The following is a 24,319-nucleotide window of genomic DNA, read 5'->3' on the forward strand; positions in this document are numbered from 1 at the left end:
ACAAGGCAAAGTATAGTGCCTTGCGGTTGGCAAATGCTTACTGAAGTTATTTTGGTCAAGTTACTTAATCATTCTAAGCCTCTTCCTTATCTGCAAAATGGAGATAGTATGTTAGTCCCTACTGTAGAGCTGTGAGCCTTACACGAGATAATCCTGTAAAGTACTTAGCAGCACAGTGCATGGAACATAGTAAATGCTTCATATTTGCTTTGGTGCTGATACTGGGGGAGTGAATTGTAGGATGTATTATGGGTTATTTTACATGAGTAGCACAAATTGATTTGACATTACAAGAGAAAAATTAAAAACTGATGCATCCGATATGTGTCATTTTTGATAAATATTTTGTTTTCCTATTTGACAAGTTAGGGCTCTTGAGATTGTCATTATTTTCTTTATTGCCAGACATAATGGGTACTTTTACTACTTTTATATAGCATTTGACATCGTTGGCTACTCCTTCCTCACCCTCCCCACTCCCAGTTTTATTGACATAATATTTTGAACGTTTAAGGCGTACAACATGCTGACTTGATACAATTATATGTTGGAAAATGATCATCACCATAGCCTTAGCTAACACCTCCATCACATCACATAGTTACCATTCCCCTTTTGTGGAGAGACATTTAAGATTTACTCTCAAAACACCTTTCAAGCGAATAATACGCTACTATTAAGTATAATCACGATACTGAGCATCAGATTACCAGAATTTACTTTTTAACTGGAAGTTTGTTCCCTTTGACCAGTATCTTCCCATTTCCCCCACCCCCACCTCCTGTGACCACACTCTACTCTGTTTCTACAAACCTTTTTTTCTTCGATTCCACATAACAGTGAAATCATACAGTATTCGTCTTTCTTCATCTGACTTATTTCACTGAGCATAATACCTGCAGTGTCAATCCACATTGTTGCAAATGGCAGGATTTCTTAGGTTTACTATGGCCAAATGCAATATTTTCCTGTGTGTGTGTATTTGTGTGTGTGTATGACATGGTATATATGCATTGTATGTAATACATATTTATGCACATTCACCATTGCTGCTTCATATTCATATATCAGTGGACACATTATTTTCATGTCTTGGCTACTGTAAATAATGGTGTTATGAATACAGGGGTGTAGATACCTTTTTGAGTTAGTGTTTTCATTTTACTTGGATGTATTCCAGGTGTGGAATTATTGGGTCACATAGTAATTTTATTTTTAACTTTTTGAGTCTCCTCTATTGTGTTTTCCTTCTTCTTTTTTGCCCTCTATTCTGTTTTCTGTAGAAGCTATACCAGTTTGCAGTCCCATCAGTAGTGCATGGAGGTTCTCTTTTCTCCACATCCTCACCAGCATTTGTTATTGCATGTCTTTATTTTTTTCTAGTTTCACTTAGAAATAATTGGTATACATCATTATATAAGGTGTATAGGTGTATGTTTTTCCATAAACTATGGAAAACAGAATGGAGGATCTTGCATGTTCATTTTGAGGAGGATCTTTAAAAACAAAAAAATGAACATAAAAACAAAACCATCCTATGACCCAGCAATTCCACTTCTGAGAATGTACTTAGAGAAAACAAAAACACAACTCAAAAAGATATCTGCACATGTTCACTTTGTATCCTGCAACTTTACTGAATTTGTTGATTAGATCTAATAGTTTTTTGATGGAGTATAAACCATCAAAACTTTCTATGTATAAAATTATGTCACTTGAACTTTCTATGTATAAAATTATGTCACTTGCAAATGGAGACCGTTTTACTTCTTACATTTTGATGCCTTTTAGAACTTTCTATGTATAAAATTATGTCACTTGCAAATGGAGACAGTTTTACTTCTTATATTTTGATGCCTTTTATTTTTCTTGCCTGATGGCTCTGGCAAGGACTTTCCAGGAGTATGTTGACTGAGAGTGATGAGAGTGGGCACTTTGTTTTGTTCCTGATCTTAGAGGGAAAGCTTTTAACCTTTTATCATTGAGTATGGTAATAGTTTTGGGCTTATTATCTAAGGCCTTATTATGTTGAAGTATATTTTTTCTATAATTTGCTGAGTTTTTTTTTAATGAAGTTAAATTTTGTCAAATACCTTTTCTATATCTAGTGAGATAATCATGGTATTTTTCTTTCATTCTATTATGTGTCACAGTGATTTATGCATGTTGACCCATACTTGCATCCAAGGTAAAAATTTCACTTGACCATGATGATGATTGATCCTTTAAATGTGTTGTGAACTCAGTTTGTTAGTATTTTATGGAGAATTTTTGCATTGGTGTTAGGAATGTTGGTCTGTCATTTTTTGATACTGTTCTTTTCTGGCTTTGGTATCAGGGTGCTGCTGGTCTTGTAAAATGAATTTCACAGCATTCTCTCTTTGATTTTTTGGAAACTTTGAGAAGCATCCATTGATTGTTTAAATGTTTGGTAAAATTCATGAGTGAATACATCTGGTCCTAGGCTTTTCTTTGTTGATTTTTTATTAAATTTCCTTACTAGTAATTGGTGTATTGAGACTATTTTTTTTTTAAATCCAGGCTTGGCAGTTTGTGTCATTCTAAGACTTTTTCCATTTCTTCTAGGTTGTCCAGTTTATTGGCATGTAGTTATTCTTAATAGCCTCTTACAATTCTTTGTATTTCTTGGTATACATTGTAATATTTCCTTTTTTATTTATGATTTTGTTGATTAGGGCCATCTCTCTTTTTCATTGGTTAATATACCTAAAGTTTGTCAATTTTACATTTTCAAAGAACCAACTCTTAGTTTGATTAGTATTTTCTATTGTCTTACTGCTCTCAATTTCATTTATTTCTGCTCTGATCTTTACTGTTCCTTCTGCTAACTTTGCACTCATTTTGTTCTTTTTCTTTAAGGTGTAGAATTAGGTTATTTGGTATCTTCTTAATATAGTGGTTATTGCTATGAATTTCTCGTTTAGACATGCTTTTGCTGCATCCGATAGGTTTTGGTAGATTGTATTTACATTTACATTTGTTTGAAGATACTTTTTTATTTTAGCTTTGATTTCATTTTTGGTACATTGTCCAGCAGTATGTTAATAATTTTCATATAATTGTGAGTTTTTCAGTTTTCCTCTTGTTATTAATTTCTAGTTTCCTGTTATCATGGCCAGAGAAGATACTTGATATGATTCTAGTCTTCTTGAATTTGCTAAGACTTTTTTTTATATGTTCCATGTGTGCTTCAGAAGGATGTGTAGCTTGTTGTCAGAATGTTCTGTATATGGTTGTTAGTTAGCCTCATTTGGTCTACAGTGTTTTCCAAATCTACTTTTCTTACTCTATGGCTGGGTGATCTATCCATTGACTAAGAGGTATTAAAGTCCACAACTAGTACTGTACCTGTGTTTATTTTTTTATTTTAACTCTTTTTTCTTTAATTAGATGCTCTGTTAATGGGCATATAAATATTATGGTTATTATAAATTTTTGATTTATTGAGCACTTTATCATATAGTGCTCTTCGTTATCATTGTATACCATTTTTAGTTTAAAATCCACTTTTTAAAAAGATTTTATTTATTTGACAGAAAGAGAGAGAAAACATGAGCAGGGGGAGTGGCAGGGAGAGGGAGAAACAGGTTCCCCACTAACCAGGGAGCCGGATGTGGGACTTGATCTCAGAACCCTGAGATCATGACGTGAGCTGAAAGCAGATTATTAACCTACTGAGCCACCCAGGTGCCCCTAAAGTCCCCTTTCTAATACAAGTATAGCAAATCCTGCTTTTTTTTTCTTTCTTATGCTTGCATAATTTTTTTTTCTCCCTTCATTCTTAGTCTCTGTATGTCTTTGAATCTAAAATCAGTGTCTTGTAGGCAGCATGTTGTTGAATTTTGTTTATTTAATCCATCAGCCATCCTGTGTCTTTTGGTTGAAAAATTTAACCTGTTTCCATTTAAAGTAAGTATTATAAGTAAGGGCTTATTATTACCATTTGTTATTAGTTTTCTGTTTTTGTAGATCCACTGTTCCTTGTTTCTTACTGTGGTGTCTTTTTATGTGTGTTATTGTTTTGTGGTGTCATTATGCTCTGAGTTACTTGTGTTCTTTTGTGTAATTAGTATAGATTTTTCTCTAGTGGTTATTTTGAAGTTTACTAGAAGATCTTAAAATTTTGGCACTGTATTTTACACTAGAAACAACCCAATTTCAATGAAATTCTTAAGATTTACATTTTTACTTCTCCCTCTCACATTTTAGATTATTGATGTTGTAATTTACAGGCCTTTTTATACCATGTAGCTGATAACAGATTTTCCTAATTATGATTATTTTTACACCTTTTTTAAAAATTTTAAACTAGAGTTGTAAGTGAATTATGCACCACCATTACTCTGTTATGGAATCCAACTTTGTATATTGACCATTACCAGTGAGTTTTATACTGCCTTCTCATATTTTTACGATGTTGATTAGCATCTTTTGATTTCTACTCAGAGAACTTCCTTTAACTTTTCTTGTAAGGCATTTCTCATGGTAATGAATTTCCTAAGCTTTTGTTTTTTGATAAAGTCTTTATTGCTTTATTTTAGAAGGATATCTACAGTGTATAGTATTCTTTGGTGAGGTTTTATTTTGTTTTTGTTTCTTCCCTTCAGTACTTTGAATTTGTCATGACATTCTCTTCTTCTGATTTGAAAAGTTTCTGTTGAGAAATCAACCTGTACTCTTATGGGGGTTCTCATGTATGTAATTTCTCTCTTGCTGCTTTTAAAATTCTTTGAATTTTGACAGTTTAAGTAAAATGCATCTTTGTTTAGCTATATTTGGGTCTAACCTATTTGGGGTTCTTTGGGCCTCATATATCATAGACAAATTGTGCCACCAAACTTGGTTTGTAAATGAATAAAACTACTGATCAGGACTACTCATTGGGCTCTGCAGGTGGGAACGTGGTGCATTAACACCCTATTGCTGGTCATTGGAAGTCTCTGTTTTCTTCTCCATGACAAGAGAATGTGTCCTGCAGATTCTTCTGTGATCCCTGTAGTATAAAGCGATATGAGGGCTCTAACAAATAGACCCATAGTGCTGGGGGAATTGGATGTCCCCTCTGGGCTCTTTCCATTGGAGGAACTATAGGCTCAGGAGAGACCTTTCATCATGGTGTGTGCTGGCCTGGGGAAAGGGCAGTGGATAGCACATTCCCTTTATCCTTTAAGTGCAGTCCATTTGGTCTTGTGCATGGAGATACCTTACTCTTGAGCACTAGGTTTCTCTCAGTGAATTTTGTCCACGAATACTTGTTAGTTCTTGTGAGAGAAAGTAAAGTCAGGAATGACCTATATTGCTATCTTGGTGGCATCAGTGCTCGCAGTTTTCTTTTTAGTGTCCTTATCTGCTTCGGTATGAGGGTAATTCTTGCCTTATATATGCGTTTGGGAGGGTTCCCCTGTCCGCCCCCCCTTTTTTTTTTTGAAGAGTTTGAGAAGGATTGGTAAGAGTTCTTTAAGTGACTGGTAGAATTCAGTGAAAATATCTGTTCCTGGTCTTTTCTTTGTTGGAATTTTTTTTTTTTTTGATTGCTGATTTAGTCTCCTTACCCATTATTGGTTGGTTCACATTTTCTATTTCTTAATGATTCAATTTTGGTAACTTGTATGTTTCTAGGAATTTATACTTTTTTTTTTCTTGGTTATCCAGTTTTGTTGGCGTGTAAGGTGTTCAATAGTAGTCTGTCCTGACCCTGTGTATTTCTGTGGTATTGGTTATAGTGTCTCCTCTTTCCCTTCTGATTTCATTTATTTGAGCTTTACTTGTTTCTCATAGTCTAGGAAAGGGTTTGCCAATTTTATCTTTTCAGAAAACCACCTCTTAGTTTCATTGATCTTTTTGTTGTCTTAGTGATCTCTGTCATTTATTCAGCTCTGATCTTTATTTCCTTACTTTTGCTAATTCTGGTCTTGTTTTTTGTTTTGTTTTTCCTTCTTGAGGTGTAATGTTAGATTGTTTGAGATATTTAGGTTTTCTTAACGTAGGCTTATCACTATAAATTTCCCTCTTAAAACTCTTTGAAACATCATCTAGGTTTTGGAGTGTTGTCTTTCAGTTTTCACTGGTTCCAAGATACTTTTTGGTTTCACATTTTGATTTTTCCTTCACTCAATGGTTGTTTAATTTCCATATGTGTAAAATTTCCAATTTCTCTTACTAGTTATTTTTAGTTTCAATTCATGTATTCAATAGAGATGTTTGTTATGATTTCAGTCTTAAATTTGTTGAGACTTTTTTTGCATGTGTTTTTTGGTGGCCTATCATATGATCTATCTTGGAGAATGTTCCATGCATGCTTGAGAGAAATATGTATTCTGTTTAATAGAATGTTCCATATGTATCTGTTAGGTCCATTTGATGTAAAGTCAAGTCCAATGCTTCCTTATTGATTTTCTGTCCAGATTATCCATTATTCAAATTGGGATTATTGAAATTCTCTGCTATTGTGTATTTTTCTTTTCAAATCTGTTAGTATTTGCCTCATACATTTTGGTGTTTCCATGTTAGGTCCCTATATATTTATGATTATCCTATTTACTTGATGAATTGATCTTTTTTATGGAGTGTAAAATAACCTTCCTGCCTCTTTTTTCCTTTTTTGGCTTGATCTGTTTTGTGTAATATTAGTATAGCTACCTCTATCTTTGGTTTCTACTTGGATGGAGTATCTTTTCCCATCCCTTCGCTTGAGTCTATATTTGACTTTAAAGTTGAAGTGAATCTCTTATAGGCAGTGAGTGGTTTGGGGAGGGGAGTCCCTTTAAAAAAAATCTGTTGTGCCACTCTGTGACTTTGGAGAATTCAATCCATTTATATTTTAAGGAATTATTGATCATAGAGACTTAATAATGCTAGATTACTGTTTTCTGGTTGTTTTGTAATTCTCTTTTCCCCCACTCTTCTCTTTGGGAATTTTTGATTTTCCACGGTGGCATGCTCTGATTCCTTCCTCATCATCTCTTGGGAATCAACTATTAGTTTTTGCTTTGTGGTTGTCATGAATGAGGCTTACATAAAACATCTTTCAAATATTATAGTCTGTTTTGTGCTGATGACAATTTAACCTCAAATGCATATAAAAACAACCCTTTTACTCCCCATTTAATGTTCATAATGTCAGTTACCTTCTTTTATATTCTGTATTCATTAACAAACTATAGTAGCTACAGTTATTTTTAATACTTTTGTCATTTAAACTTTATATTATAATAAAGTCAACACACCACCATATTTTAGTACTAGAGTAGTATGAATTTGACTGTATATTACCTTTTGTGTTGTATATTTTCATTCTTTTGTGTTATTATACTTTTATTTTAGCTTTAAAAACCTTTTAGCCTGTGTTGTGAGAGAGGTGTAGTGGTTATGAATTCTCACAACTTTTATGTTTCTGGGAAGGTCTTTATTCATTTCTGAAGAATAATCTTGCTGGATAAAGTATTCTTGGTTGGCAGTTTTTTTCTTTCAGCACTTTCAAGGTATCATCTCCTTCTTTCTGGCCTGTAAGTTTTGAGCTGAGAAATCTGTTCATACCCTAATAGGGTTCTTTGTCAGTTACAATCTTCTTCTTCTTTTTTTTTAAAAAAAGATTTTATTTATTCATGAAAGGCAGAGAGAGAGGCTGAGAGAGACAGAGGCAGGGACATAGGCAGAGGAAGAAGCAGGCTCCTCGCTGAGCAGGGAGCCCGATGTGGGACTTGATCCTGAGACCCTGGGATCACACCCTGAGCTAAAGGCAGATGCTTAACCACTGAGCCACCTAGGCATCCCAGGTCACAGCCTTCTTTTCTTTTACTGCTAAGAGTAAGCTAGTTTTTGTGTATTGCAGTACTTTTCAAAGTACCACATGCGTGCTATATCTGTAGTAACTCATATAGACAAGAATACATAGAGTAGTAGTAATTTGAATGTAATCCTTAGCAGTGGTCTTTAGTGGTCAAGGTTCATATAAGTGGTACAGAAAGAACATATTTCATAACTTAAAAAGGAATTGGTGAGGGAAATGGGGTATTGTTTTCTTTTTTCCATATCCCTTTGCCTTTTAAAGGCACTCAGGGAAAGTTAAATTAGACTTGTGTCAGTTCTCTACATGGATTGCAGTCTTTTTGTCTTTGCATTTTTATAGGATCCCATCATGTCATGGTAAGCAGGTGATCCCCAGGGACCTTTCTATATTGTGTTTTACTTGTTGCTAAAAATCTAAACTTCTTAGTCTTTTTTATGCCATTGTAATCATGGCAGAGGGACCAAACTAGATTAGTCTTTTATGTTTAATGACTGTATATGTGGCTACTTCTTAAGTATGTTGTAAATGTTTTTCATATCCTGCCCTTTTCGATTATTTTAAATAGAAATCTTATTGAAGTAAGCAATATAAAATAAGTATATTTGGGTGTCATCTCCACCAAATGTGGCGTAGGTTACTGAACAAAGGCCATGCATTATGTTTCTGTAAAATGTGATCTGGCATTACTTTTTTTCAACAAACATTTTTGATGAATGCTGCATGTCAGATACCATCCTGCACTTTGGAGGTAGTGTGGTGAATAAGACAGCCACTATCTCTCATATATCTCTCTTTTTTTAAAGATTTTATTTATTTATTCATGAGAGACACACACACACAGAGGGGGCGGGGCAGAGACACAGAGGGAGAAGCAGGCTCCATGCAGGAAGCCTGATGTGGGACTTGATCCCAGGGACTCCAGGATCATGCCCTGGACCAAAGGCAGGTGCTAAACCGCTGAGCCACCCAGGGATCCCCTATCTCTCATATATTTTTTAGCTTTGAGCCCAGGGGGAGATTCAGATAGGAAAACAGACGATTACAGTGTATTGTGAGAAATGCATCAACTGGGAACTATTGGGTGCTGTGGTGTTAGGTTAACTCATTAGGGTAAGCTGAAAACTGTAGAGATATATAGGAAATAATGAAGGGAAGAGTGTTATAGGCAGAAGAAATAACACTAATAAAGGTCTAGAAGGTGGAAAAAGCAACAATAAATTCATAGAATTCAAGGGAGTTCATTATGTCTAGGCTTAGAGTGCACAGATTGGGAGAGTGACAGGAGTTGAGGCTGGAATGGAAGCCAGAGTGAAGTCCTAAAGGACCCTGTAAGCCATGTTTAAGAATCTAGATTGATCCTGAAATGAGTGAGAAGATTTGAAGGATTTTATCCTGGAGAAGAGGAGATGGGAATTATATTTAGAGAGATTACTTTGAAATCCTATGGAAAATAGTTTATGGAGGAATGCAAGATTGGAGAAAGGGCAACAGTTTACTCAAGAGGTCACTGCAGAAACCAATGTGAGAGGTAATGATGACATAGTTATGGTAGTTGGAGATGAAGAAAAATAATTGGATTCTTGAGCTGTTTGGGAGCCAGATGAGACAATTATTGGTAATTCATTATGCGTGGGATGAGGGGAAAGGAGACAAGAATGATGATTGCATTTCTTGGTAAAAAGGATGTTCTATTTACTGTAATGGGAATTGGAAGGAAGGAAGATAATAGTTCACTTTTGAAAATGTATGAGATGCCTGTGTGAAATCTAAACTGAGATGTTTGAGAGACAGTCCAGGATGTATGAATATGGACCTTTGATCTGGCCTGAAGATATAATGGATTTGGAAATCATTAGCATAAATAAGAATTACATTTTTGTTGGTGGCTAAAAATCACTCAGCCAGAAATATACAGGGAAAATAGAACTAACACAAGCCCTCAGTGGTACCAATATTTCAGTGTCCTGTGGAAAGTAAGCTTGCAAAAGAGACCATGACTGTCCTGTTAGAGATCCTGAAAGAAATCCAGTAGATTTAAGATGTCACAGGAGTAGAATAGTCAGAAAGAGAGACCAATAGTGAGGAATGGTGATTACCAAGAAGCTAAATAAAAACCGTAGAGTCCTTTGGATTTAGTGAGAGCAGTTTAACCGCAATGTTGGGGGTGGTGGTGGAATGAGACTGTAGTAGGTTAATGAGCAAGTGGGTCACGAGGAAGTGGAAACAGCCAACACTTCTTATCAAGCACTTGTGCTGTGAATGAGTGGAGAGTTAAGTGGGTGATGGCTGGAGAAGAGGTTGGAATAAAGAGAGAAAATAACTTGTATAGAGTTAGGTGGCTGAGAAGGTACGAGGAAGGAATAAGAATCAGAGAACATCAGGTGGAATTAGTTTTGGATAGAAATCTGATAGTTCTTAGGGCTGTTCACCTGTTTGGTTTTCTTCCATGCATATGATTAGATTGCATTTTCCTACCTTTGAGAACTCAGACATGGCTACATCATTTACTTTGGCCAGTGAAATATGAACTGATGTGTTTGCATCAGTTCTAGGCAGAAGCTTGAAGTGTCACTGCATGCTTGCCATTCTCTGGCATGGTAATGGAATGTTTGATGTGCTAGATGCCATGACAGTCTGGATTTCTGGTGACTAGAATGAGCAGAATCTCTCTACCAACCCATAAGGTGGGGAAATATATCTTTAAAAAAATTTAGATTTGGAGCTCTTAGTGTATTACAGTATAAGCTATTTGGAGTGTTACATGGAATATTGACCTCTTACATTTTGATAGGAATGGATAAAAGAAGGGATGCAGATATAGATAAATTTATTCATTTGTTGGCAGAAACATATTTTCTCTATGAACTGGGAAGTAGGAATAAGCTGGTAGGATTGGGATGTTTAGGACAGGCATATAATTGTAAATAGCTAGAAGAGGTAACTATATTTAAACAAAAAAGAATTGTTAAAAAAAAAGAATTGTTAGATCTTCTTTAGGAAGCCTCCTTCTTCATAGGAAGCACCATTGAAGTTTGGATATTACGTGTTTTATGCAATTCTAACTTGATTTTTCTTGTTTTCCTCTAGCTGAACTCAGAAGGAGGGCTATAGGGACAACTCAGAAGGAGGGCTATAGGGACAAGAAAGGTAGGTAGTTGGATTGATTCAGGGTTGGAGGCTCCTAGGTGGGTGAACCAAAAAGAACAGCAAGGAAAGTTGAAGATCTGCTATAGAGTAAATAATATAGAAAATAAAGACTCTTAGGTGCTGCTAGGGGAAAGAAGAAATGTCCCTGTGGGAGTGAAAGGAGAGGTATGTTGTGGGGGGGCAACAAAAGTGAGAGAACCAGAAGAATACATTTTTGTCATTACTAGCTTATATGAACTTATTTCAGAGATGAAGTAGTACAAGCTGAGAACCTGCTGGTGTGTGGCTGAAGTGGAGTTGAGCTTAGTTACTAGAAATGATGAGATAGGAGCTGAAAGCTAGGGTGTGAGATGTTTATGTGGACTTTATCACTAAGAATAATGGGAGGATGAAGGGTAGTGACCTAGAGTTCATTAGGTGACAATGACTAAAGAAAATAGAGAATGCTACATTTTGAAGGCATGATTTATAAAGGAGCAGGAGGGATGCCTGGGTGGTTCAGTGGTTGAGCATCTGCTTTCGGCTCAGGGTGTGATCCCAGGATCCTGGGATCCAGTCCTACATCGGGTTCCCTGCAGGGAGCCTGCTTCTCCCTCTGTCTGTGTGTCTGCCTCTCTGTCTCTCATGAGTAAATAAATAAAATCTTAAAAAAAAAAAAAAAAAAAGCAGGAGTTTTTATGTGAAGGTACAGCACTAAAAGAATGCTAACTGTATCCTTGCCCCTCAGGGAAAGTTAAGAATGAATATAGTTTCCATCTTCGTAGCTCTAGTGGTTCTAGCAAAGACATTAAGGACGCATGCATCACAGATGCAGAAGATGGAAGGAATTAGTCATGATTGTTAACGTTTTACAAATGCCTTTTCCTTTGATTAGGTGGCAGGATTATAGTCTGGAAATGAGAAATTGTTAGGCAGGTAATGGTAACCATTTCTCTCGTATCTCGTTTCCAAGGACCAATTTCCGAAAGTTAGGACATTTTTATGAATACGATAAATTTTTTCATGTTTGCATTATTTCACAAATGTGTAGAATATTGCTTCAGTTTAGGTGATCTTATAGAAATTTGGCAACATTTGATTTGCAAATGGTAGCCTTTTGTTTAACAATATGAACTTCAGCTAAATTCCTTACGGATTGTTTCATCTATAGATCATTGTAGGAGCTGCAAGCCAGTACGAATCCATAATAATTCATAGTTCTCTGATTAAAAATATATCAATAATGCATGATTTCTGGTTACAAAGGGTCAAAACCATTAACAAGTAGAAGTTAGAATCAATTTTTAAGTAAGCTTTCATACCTAAGGAAAAAATAGAAAAATGGCAGCAGTAACAACTAGGCAGGAAACTGTGGTTTCAGAGATTTTGGAGATTAAAAACTCTTCCCAGCATTTTCTGATAACCAGAGGTGTTATTGCAGAATTACTAGGTGATGTACTATAGTGATTTACCACTTGTCTCATGATTTTCTTCTGATGTGTTACTGTTTGTGGATTGTATATAAAAGTCCTGTTTAGAATAATCTTGTCTCTTAGAAAGTGTGGTGTAGCTAATAATAAATAGAACTGTGTTGCATTTTATCTTTCCATCATTCTTCTATTAAGATGAGTAATCTACTAAAAGTGTTAGAAAATACGATGTAAATGTAAAGATAGTTTCTGAGTATATTAGTTTTCTATCAACACATAACAAATCAGTGCAGATTTAGTGAATTAAAATAGCACTTTTTTTTTTTTTAAATCTCATAATTTCTATAGTTTGAAAATCTAGGCATGACATAAGTCACTTTTCAGGGTGTTAAGTTATGGTGTGACTGACTGGGCTCCATTCTCGTCTGGATCTCTAGGCCTCTTCCCAGCTTATATAGTTGTTAGCAGAGTGCAGTTCCTGGCAGTTGTAGGACCGAGTTCTTTACCTTCTTGCTGGCTGTGTTCTCTTAGCTCTGTGAGGCCATCCTCATGTCTGAGCCATGGGAGCCCTCCATAGGCAGTTTAAGACATGACTGTTTGCTTTCTTCTAGGCCAGTCTCTTTGATGCTTCACATTCTTCTAAAATGCTCACCTGATGAACTCAGGCCCACCCAGTATAATCTCTCTTTTGAGTTAACTCCAAGTTAGCATGCTTAGGGACTTTACATCCTTAAATCTTTGCCATCTTAGGTAACATAATTATGGGAGTGCTACTGTCTCACATTTCCAGGTCTTATCAGTACTCAAAGGAGAAAATTATGTAAGGGTGTGGCTATTAGGGTTTATTTTAGATTTCTGTCTACTAACCTGGGCAAACTTGCACTTTTAGATTTTTATATACTTCAGTGGTGGCCTAAAAAGTCAACAAAACAAGTATGATAGTGTATAGGATAACATTTAACATAAGACATTTAGCAATGGCTATAAAATTAATGGTAATATTATGTATCAGTCAGGGTTTAATCAGAGAAGTGGAACCACAGGAATATGAATGTATATTTATATCTGGATTTCTTGCAGAGATTTGACCTTCTGCAGTAGTGAGAGCTGTTTAAATAGTCTGTGCAACAATACTGTTTGCATGTTGGATGCTAGAGCTTGTGGTCCAAGGGATGAGAATATGGCTATAAGTTAGGGAAGAAGAACAAGCCTCTGAGGATGAAGTGAAAACATCCTTAGAGTGATTTTAAAGCTCATAGTTTGGAAATTGCACAGTACTGAGAAGTTATTCATGAATAGTTGGAAATGAGAATTATTTTAAACAGCTCACCTATCTTGTGGTCTCAGGATATCTATTAACTGGGTAAAGAAATTTGGAAGAATAGTAGACATTTTCTTCTTCATGGGGGAAACAAAATTAAAAATAAAAAGAAATTGTCTAAAACTTGTTAGGTGAAATATATTTTGAAAATATATTTTCTTACATACAAATTATAGGATAAACCACTATTCTTCTATCAGATATTTACTTGCAGTTTCTAAAGAGAAAAAATATTTATTTTGAACTTTAAGTTCAGATGTTTTTTCTTTTTTTTTTTTTTTCATTTATTTATGATAGTCACACAGAGAGAGAGAGAGAGGCAGAGACACAGGCAGAGGGAGAAGCAGGCTCCATGCACCGGGAGCCTGACGTGGGATTCGATCCCGGGTCTCCAGGATCGCGCCCTGGGCCAAAGGCAGGCGCCAAACCACTGCGCCACCCAGGGATCCCTGTTTTTTCTTATGTATGCTAAATATTTTATCTTTGTAAGCCTCATAGCAGTAGGCCCTGCATTTTCAGACTGAATTTATTAATATTATTGAGAATATTAGGAAGATATGTAAGTTGGGACAGCTGTATTGTTTTTGAGTTAACATTTCTGTATCAGCTAAAATAAAATTTAAAAAATGATTTTTTATCTCATTTGAAATATTCATACTAGGCCTCCATTCAGCTGCCAACAGACTGGTATTACAAAAAAGTAAATTATGCAATCCATTGTCTACATTCTTATTACTAAGTCTGAACAGTGTAGAATTTAAAGATAATAACCTTAATAAAATTGACAATTTATATGGTATTATCCTATACTGTTTTGTAAGACGCATATATCTTTTTATTAGCTACTTTTGTTTGTGCATATACAATGACTACCTGAACATATTTGTCAACAACTTTTAGGGAGCTACTTCTCATGTTACTTTCCTTTTGTAGCTTTCATAATTATCAGGCTTTCTTATATTTTTTTTCTAAATTCTTTGATAGTATACCAGAGCTGTTTACCACATAAATTTTTTCTTCTTCATAGACACAACACAAGTTGGACTACATTTCCCCACCTCCTCCACATTTATTTTAGGGCCATGAGACAAAGCTCTGAAGCTCTGAGCAGTGGAATGGGAATGGAAATGATGCATGTCATCGCAACCTGACTCCTGAAGATTTTCCCGAGGCTTGTGTTGATTGTCCATTACCACCCTGTCCAGAGGACTCATCTGCATTGCATCACAAGATCCCTGTGAGGATCTATGTTAGTGTGCCACTGAGATTGGGAAAGTAGAAAAGAAGGAGAGAGCTTCCTGTTCTTCAGAAATAGTTGAGTCAGATTCATGGGAAGATAAAGGTTTAAAGCATTATTCAGGGAAGTCCAGGATGACCACTGTATTAGTTTTCTGTTGATGCTGTCACAAATTATCATAAACTTAAGTGGCTTAAATAATACAAATGTATTATCTTATAATTGTGGAGATCAGAAGTCCAAAATCAGTCTTACTGGGCTAAATAAAGTCAAGGTGTCTGCAGGACTGACTCCTTTGGTGAGCTGTGAGGGGAGAATCTATTTCCTTGTCTTTTGCTTGAATTCTTGATGATCCCTTACTTGTAGCACTCCAGCTTCATTGCATCTTCATATCTCTTGAGTAATCCTCTTGTTTTGCTTTTATAAAACTCTAATGATTTGACCTTAAGCAATATTAGAAGCTTGGGCAATGTAGGATAATCTCCCTATTTCAAGATCCTTTACTTAATAATACCTCCACAGTTCTTTTTACCATGTAAGATAACATGCTCCAAGTTTTTAGGAATTAGGACATGGTCATGGCAGGGAGTGGCTTGTTTAGTTTATCACAACTACCCACTCAGCTTGTGCAGAACAAGATACTTGGTGGAATCCTTTAAGAAATCTAAGAGTTCCAGAGCTTTTGAGAATCATCTGCATTGGTGCTTCACACTGAGATTGTTGGTAGCTGCTTTCCTCAAACCTTCATTTTCCTTGTATTTTTAGTGATGCTCTAAGCTTCTTCTAATTCCCTGTATTAAATACCTTCAGATTTGGAACACATGGGATGGTTTCTGTTTTTCCCAACTGAACTAACTTTTACAAACCTCTTTCTGTATGACTTTTGGCAATGTAAAGAGTGGCCTGGCAAGCCATGTGATGGCAGAGGATCTCTCACCCTAGGTGTCCGTGAGTGTGGAAGAGTGTCTCCCTGTTGTCCTGAATTATCTTCTGAACTGTTATGTAGATATAAGTCACTAAAATTTGGGCTATATTTGGTGCTAGACTACTACAGCCTATTTTACTCTTACTAATAGACATGGTTGCTAAAAATTGAATACTAAAGTCTCATTTCTTCATGTGTATTTTAAATACATGTGATTCTTAGAGTAGTACATTTTCCTTGTGTTTACATTTATGAATATATTGTACAAGGAAAACGGACTCATAACATTTGTGACCATCATTTATTAAGAAATTACTGTCTCATTTGTTGAACTCATTGGTATGCATTCTCAATTTCTTTGGTACATTATCAAATGATGGTACTGCTTGCCTTTTTAGAACCATGTACTCATACAGTATACTTTTTGCAGTGTCTAGACTAAAGCGATAATTCAGTAGCTATTCTTTACAGGTACATCCCTCCCTTATGCAGGATGCAACAGTCTGATTGCCAGTATATTTTCATCGTCATACTCAAAATGTTGTTTCTCAGAAGCAAATCTCAGTGGCATTTTGAGGAACACAGCTTTAAAACCATTGCATCATATCATTTATTTTTCATAGGATGATTTTGAACAGGTGGTATGTTACCATTTTTTTTAAGATTTTATTTTTTTATTCTTGAGAGACAAGAGAGAGAAGAGAGAGGCAGCGGCCAAGGCAGAGGGAGAAGCAGGCTCCACACAGGGAGCCCCATGTGGGACTTGATCCTGGGACTCCAGGATCATGCCCTGAGCTGAAGGCAAGTGCTAAACCGCTGAGCCACCCAGGCGTCCCAAGTATGTTTCCATTTTAAGATCCAAGAAACTAAGTTTAAAGATTTTTGTTCTAAGGAGACACAGCAGGTAGGGAAAGAGCAGGTAGGGGAAAGAGCTGGGCCTCACACACTCATCCTCTGACTCTAAGCTCACTATTCTTCCATCATATATGCCTCAGAGTAGTCTTGCTTGCTTACCTTGAGTAATAGAAGTCACATATTTCTGGAAGTTGTAACATGCATCATATTTTGTTTTGATTTGTTGTATTGTGTTCTGTATCGGTCTTAACTTAGTATGGGATACCAGGAGGTCTTCTATTGAATGTGCTCTTGGCTAAGACAGTGGTGCAGCCAAATTGGAATCTGTAGCAAAGATTCAGGTCATAGTTCTTTTAACTCTTCACTTTGTCTTCTTGATAAGCCACTCTGTCTTTTCAGGACATGAGACTTCTGTCAGTAAAAAGGAATTAGAATTGAGCTAGATCAAGGGTGGTTTTCAAATTTCACATGTGTTCTCATAGAACATTTTTAAATTCGTTTTTCAACTACTAGCATAATGTCCTTTAATATAATCTTCAGATTTCCCATAGAACTTAGTCTAGTATTTTGCCCAGAACAGGTGCTTACTTAATACTTAAAGTAATAGCAAACTTCTCTTAGATATATAAGATCCCCCTTAACTGAAATTAAATAGTACTGAGAAAGAGGCCAGTTTATGAATCTTGTTAAAATGATGAACAATATCTCATAAGTGAAAAAAAGCTTTGGAGTTATCCATATAAAATTAAACCAAATTACAAAAATTGATTTAGTTTATCATGTGCTTAATATTTAACTTTTAATTCCAAGAAGTCATGATTTGTGAGAATAACAGTGAATGAATAAATGCTGATATTTTTTGATGTGATTTTTCTCAATATAATTATATGATAGCATGATAGCATACATCTCCAGTTAATGCTTGACTTTTGAAGTATGATTTTAGAGGTTATGTTTACAGAAATATTTTCAGGTTTATCGATTTTCTCAGGAGCATATCTGTTATTTGATATTCATATTCTTTTTGATGTGCCTAATGTCCTCATCCTTGTTGGTTTTTCTCTTTTTATATGTTAATTGTTATAATTTTGACACGTCCTCATTTGTCACTGATTTTGCATATAATTTGAGTAGTTCTCCTGCAAATTCTTTGCTATTACTAAGATTGTAGTCAGGTGTGAGAATGACCAAAAAATAGTGTGACATGGTGTGTTGGGATAGATGTTGGGGTGAAATAAGGACGTATATCTGCATAGGGAATACCTTTATAAGTGGTTGATTCATTAGTGAGTATAACATAAATAAACATAAATTGCCTCTCTCTGTAACTTTGTGTCTTGCGCGTGTGCACTTATTGAGTACTTAGATAAGGAACATCTCTTGTGGCATATTCAGTACTGAAGACTGCTATGAAATTGCTGAGTTCAATGGTTTGTGTTTGGGTTGCTGTAAGGAAGGACAGATTAAATAACATATACCTATTTTTGTCCTCTGTAGGCCTCCCCTCCCTTTCCTTTTCTTTGTTTTCCTCTTAACATTCTTTTTTATGATCCCATAGGTAAGTCTGTTATTGGGCTAGTATATGGCCAGGCTAGTCATACTAATCGTTACACCTGTCATATTTGGCACAGGGTTGGGCAGGTGACTTAGAGTCATTCACAGATTTTTCTAAGTGGAACTAGTAGCATAATTACTTTGTTAATTGGTGCATGAAATTGGAAGGATATGATTTTAGGTTGCCTATCATTTCTGGCATGAAAAACTGATGTGTAGAAACTAAGCAGATACACAAAAAGACTGAAGAGAGTTTTCACTGATTCAGTAAATATTTGAGTTTTGACTTTGTGTTAGTCTTTGTTCTCAGTGCCATCAATACAGAAATAAACAAAACATATAAAAAATGTTGTCCTCTTAGAGCTTCTAAGGCTAGAGGGAGTAGTGACAACACCAAGTTAGTGGATCTAGTCAGCCCTGATACCAAATGTAACACCATCTTTCCTTGTTCTATGTACTTATGCTCTAATTCCTTCTTGCCAAACTATGTTGAAGTGATCTTTGTTATTTTTATTTTTAATTAAAGGCATTTTGATAAATTTGAAAGCCATTTATAATTTGTTTCAGCTTTTATTAAGAAAATACAGATTTTAAAATACATAAATTAAAAAAAAATTCAAAATGGAAAATTTGGGTAAAATTTTGTCGCATTTTTATTTTAGTTTTTAGTTTTTTGGTAAGTGGAAATTATCTTGTCCTTCATTTATTTTTCATATTCCATTCTGGGCTTTAAGCTTATGGCTTTCTGGTAAAGTTCTTTGGTAGACTACTTTCTTTAGTCATTCAGGAAGTTGTAACTATTTGTTTATAAATATTTATAAGTAGACCTGCTGTAGACACCATAGTTTTTTCTAAACATTTTCAGAGAGTATTATTGTGTGATTACTTATGTATTGAGACAATTTTGAGGAATTTTAAGTTTAATTCCTTAATTTTTTATTATATGATTAAGGATATGTGAAACAAGTTTATTAGCGCTCTTGCAACTAAATTGTTAAAAGAAATATTTTTATTCTAGATGCTTCTGTATTTGTCACTAGTACTATAGGATACATAAACAGCTCAATGCTCTCAGGCTCTCATTTGTTGCACTAGACTATCTTCATTTATATAGTTTTTCTTGGCACCTGTTGGAAAATTGTATAGACAACGTATTTTCATGCAAAATTTTATTAACCTTAAAAATAGCCAGTTAGCTTACCGGCGAAATGAGTTTATTCGGGAATAGCAGGGGAATTGCAGTTTGGGACATAAAAACTATGGGAAGCCATAGGCAAGTGTAGAGAACTTTTTTTTTTTTTTTTTTTTGAATAGAGAAAGAAGGAAGTTTGGACAGACAGTATGGAATGAAAGTCAATTGGAGGAGAATGAGATTTTTCAGGGTCATGGCAACTTTGTATTGGCTGAGTTGCATTGGTTCCATATTGGCTGAGCTATTGCTGGGCAAGGGGAAAATATTCCTTCTTCCTGTCTGGTTAATAAAGTAAACTTTTTCATGTTGGGGTATGTAAAGTAAGTTGTGACAAGTGGTACATACGTGAGAGCTCTCCCTTCAAGACTTATGGACTCCATTTTGAATGACGTTTTTCCTGTCTTCATTTTTACATTTCCCAGGTTGATCAAAATATTAGCTCAAAAGCATTGCTGATCAAGGGTCAGGTTTTCTACAATTACTATTGTCCCTTGACTAGGAAGGACCTTTCCTGGTTGATATGTCCCATTTTGGAGGGAAGATGTACAGATTGGAAACCTATTGAGGCCACATTTAAATAACAAGAGTAGGAGAAAGAATTCTCCTACATTTCTTACCCAAAGCCTCTGTCTTTTCAGGTCTTAAGTATTGGAGATGATCTTGTAGTGTTGAGCGAACATCACTATTTGGTACAGCACTTCTGCAGAGTTTGACAGCAGGTATAAAGCTTAAAAATAATTTTCAAAATAAGATGAGCTGAATAATTATCCCAGTTTGTATAATAATTCTAAATCAGCAGCCCAGACCCAACAGGAATTAGGTAAAGAGATCAGAGGAACCATGGATATTTAGATGAAGTTTGCTGTAGCCAGTGCACTTGTTTCCTGAGCTTATATTTGGGGTTTCTACTTTTCCAGAGGAATCGATTGATGTGTAGCAGGTGGTGTTTGCTACTGCAGGAACACCTCCTTGCTCAGCAAGTAGGTAATCAGTGACTATGTGATTGTCCAAAACTACTTCAGCCAGTGAATCAAGTGATTGTTGTGGGGCTCCTACTGCTTTTGCTGTGGAATCAGTTAGGTCCCTAATATTAGAAATTTCTGATTCATTGTTATTCACCCTGACTCACAGAAGAACTCTCCCCATGGAACTAGATGTGGTATTATATGTGTTTCCTGAAAGTTCCCACTTAAGGTGGCCATGAAGATCCAATAGGGTGGACCAGATTGTGGGGGGTGGTGGTTTCTTATTTGTTAGTGTGGTTAACAAGGACAAATATCCCAATAAACATCCACCTTCAGTTTGCCAGTTATCTAAACATTCATATGCCCAAGGAAAATGCCATCCACCACAGACAAAAATGAAACCAGGTCTCGTGCAGATTATCCCAGCTAACATCTGGTTATTGATAGACTCATTAGCCAGAATTTCTCTATTGACCCCTTCCAAGTAAGGGATCAGAGGAGTTGGAATGACATTCTGTGAGATCATCTCATTCTAAATAATTTTTTTCTGAATAAAAAATTTAAAGAATTTTAAAGAAGTTTTAAAATTTTAAAGAAGATTTAGTCTGTTTCTATTACCCTTGAGTGGAGGGAGACAGATCACACTTAGATAAGGAAAGAACATTAGGGAGTGAAGATTATACTGTTGGCAAAGATGGCGGTATTTAGCTGGGCTTATATACCCACGATTGAGAAAAGATTGAAACAAAGTATGGAGACACTGGCTATAATAGTCTAGCCTGGTAGGTGACATCCATAGGCTCAGAGATATAACAACAATAGCAGTTGGGAGTAAGGAGAAATTGGTTACGGGTAAGACCAAGGGGGTCTCCCAACATTATAAACAGATTGGAGTTTCTGGTGTGAGATCCAGCAGTCAGAAAGGGTTTTTTTTGTTGTTGTTGTTGTTGTTTTTGTTTTTGTTTTTTGTTTTTTGTTTTTTGTTGTGTTTTTCAGTAGATTGGGAAGTATGTGTAAGAGCATTGTCTTTCCAAGAAAAAAGAGCTAGAAAGTAGAAAATAAGGCAAAAATCAATAACGAGAAGATGTAGAGGTCTATTGCTATCATGTTGGGAAAGGTGATCCCTTCAGCTGCTTCAATTCTTTGAAATTTGTATTTTCAGGTTATCAGTTGGTATGTAGGTCCAATCAGAGTTTAATGCTTTCTTTAGGTGTGACATGTAGATCTGAGTCTGTTCCTTGGAGTTCAGTGTCATAAAGGCTGGTTACCAGCATCTAATAAGGGCCTTTCCAATGAGTTGAAGAAAGCTTTTTTGGAGGTGTCTTTCCAGTAATGGAATCTCTAGATTAAGGAGTGATGCTTAAGGTCTTTGTGTCCTGGAAGCATGCTACAGAAATATTGTTCTACTAGAATTTGGTTATTTTTAACAGGAGCAAATAGACCTTTGCAGTATTGAAGTATATTCCCTTTTACCAGTTGTGGATCAAAAGAGGCAGAAGCCAGGTACATCGGGCATTCTGTGGTTATCTCAATGGGTGAGAGTTTATAATGTCCAAAGAGGATGGACCTGAGATTTAGAAGGATTAGTGGTAGTGCTTTTCTCCATGGTTTTCGAAGGGTTCTCTATACATTTTAATAACTGAGTCTCAACAAAGCCTTGAGAACTGAAAGTGGTAAGCATAATGAAAGTGTTGTAGAACTGCCCAACAGCATAGACCCTGTTAAAGTAATCGCATGGTGAAGTGAGTTCCTTAGTCACTGTAATGTTCAAGGGGAGTTACCTAGGTATGGATAATCTTTTCTAATAGAATTTTGGTCATAAAAGAGTCAGCCCAGTGAGAAAACATACAAACCATTACCAGGACATATTTATATCAATGAGATGGAGCTAGTGGTATGAATTTCACTTGCCAAACCTTGATTTGTCCATTATGCAAGCAGTATGGACAGATTTTCCTGAACTGTATTTTGGGCGGGTGGGAGCAAACAAAGTGAGTACCTTGTGTGGCCATATTATATTCTTCCTTCAGAATTGGTTCATAAAGTTTCCCATTTTATCGTAGATCAGTGATTTAATGCATTTACAGTAGTCAGCATTGGGAAATTCAGAATCTCTCAGGACTGGGTAGTTACATAGCCATATATATATATATATAATTTTAAATAGAACCAACAGTTATTGGGTTTCCAATAATAGGTTTTTTTTTTTTTTTTTTTTTTTTTTTTCTGGGACTACTTGTTGGGTATCTCTGGTCATTTTTTCTAGATTATCATTTGAGGGAGTGTTCCTTTGGACCATGCCAGAAGTTTGGTCATTGGCTTTTTTGAGAGCAGCAATCTTTACAGAAAAATCATCAAGATAGTTCCCGTTTGCTTTTAGGAAGTCAAGTTTGGGATTTCCAGGGACCTTATAATAGCTAAAGTAGCTGGTAAGAGTATGGCATCTAATAATTTGGATATTAAAGCATTTTTAATCTTGTTTCCATTAGAGTAAGATAACCTTGCTTCTTACAAAGTCATGAGTTACCTCAAAGCTTATACTACCAGTATAAATATTAGGGGTTTTGCCCTTAGCTAGAGTGTAAGCCTGAGTAGGAGTATGAGTATGAACTGAGTATGAGTATAATGGGTTTTTCATTTATGGCCTTTATTATGTTGGGATATAGTTCCCTCTAAACCAACTTTGTTGAGAGTTTTTATCATGAATCATATATCATATCATGAATGGATTTTACATTTTGTTAAATGCTTTTTCTGCTTTTCTTGAGATGATCTTGTGGTTGTTCTTTTTCCTGTTAACGTGATCTATTACATTGATTGACTTGGGAATATTGAAGTACTCTTGCATCTATGGAATGAACCTCACTTTGATCATGGTGAATAATTAATGTGTTGTTGGATTTGGTTTGGTTTTGGTTTTGGATTTTGGTTTCCTACCATTTTGTTGAGAATTTTTCACCTATCTTCTATTGGAGTTATTGGCTTGCAGTTTTCTTTATTTGTAATATCTTTGTCTGGTTTTGGTACAAGGGTAATTCTGTCTGGTCTTATAGAATGAATTTGGAAGTTCTTCCTCCTCCTCTTTATTTTTTTCTTTTATTTTGGGAATAGTTTGAGAAGAATAGGTATAAACTCTTTAAATGCTTGGTAAAGTTCGCCTGTGAAGTCATCTGGTCCTGGACTTTTGTTGGGGTTTTTTTGACTATTGATTCAATTTCACACTGCACTTTACACTTTAACACTCAACTTAGATCAATGGATAGATCATCCAGAGACAAAATCAACAAGGAAACAGTGACTTTGAATAACTTATTAGAACAGATGGACCTAACAGATATAGTCAGAACATTTGATCCTGAAAACAGAATACAATTTCTTTTCAAGTGCATGTGGAACATTCTTCAGAATAGATCACAAGTCGCAATAAATTGAAAAACATTGAAAGTCACATCATGCAATTCTTTTGACCAGTGGCATGAAACTAGAAATCAAGCATAAGAAAAACTCTCGAAAGAACACCGGTACTTGGAGTTTTAATAACATGCTACTAGACAATGAATCGGTCAATCAAAACTCAAAGAGGAAATAAAACAATACATGGAGGCAAATGAAAATGAAATCATAACAGTCTACAATCTTTGGGATGCAGCAAAAGCTGATCCAAGAGGGAATTTTTGCAATGTGACCCTACCTCAAGAAACAAAAAAAAAATCTCCAAAATAGTTATCTTACATCTAAAGAGGCTAGGAAAAAAAAAAAAAGAACAAACAAAGCCCACAGGAAGTAGAAGAAAGAAGGTAATAAAGATTAGACTGAAATAAATGAAATTGAATCTAATAAAGCAATAGAAAATATCAGTGAAACCCAGAACTCGATCTTTCAAAGGTCAACCAAATTAATACTC

The 24,319-nt window shown here is 35.5% G+C and overlaps 1 protein-coding gene across 4 annotated transcripts in view; it reads left to right on the forward strand.

Moving 5' to 3' along the window:
- Positions 1 to 24,319, forward strand: part of TUSC3 (tumor suppressor candidate 3) — a 281,955-nt gene that overhangs the window by 72,676 nt on the left and 184,960 nt on the right. The gene's annotated exons all lie outside the window — the stretch shown is intronic.

This window comes from Canis lupus, chromosome 16, assembly GCF_011100685.1.
Source record: "Canis lupus familiaris isolate Mischka breed German Shepherd chromosome 16, alternate assembly UU_Cfam_GSD_1.0, whole genome shotgun sequence".
In the NCBI taxonomy this organism is placed as follows: Eukaryota; Metazoa; Chordata; class Mammalia; order Carnivora; family Canidae; genus Canis; species Canis lupus.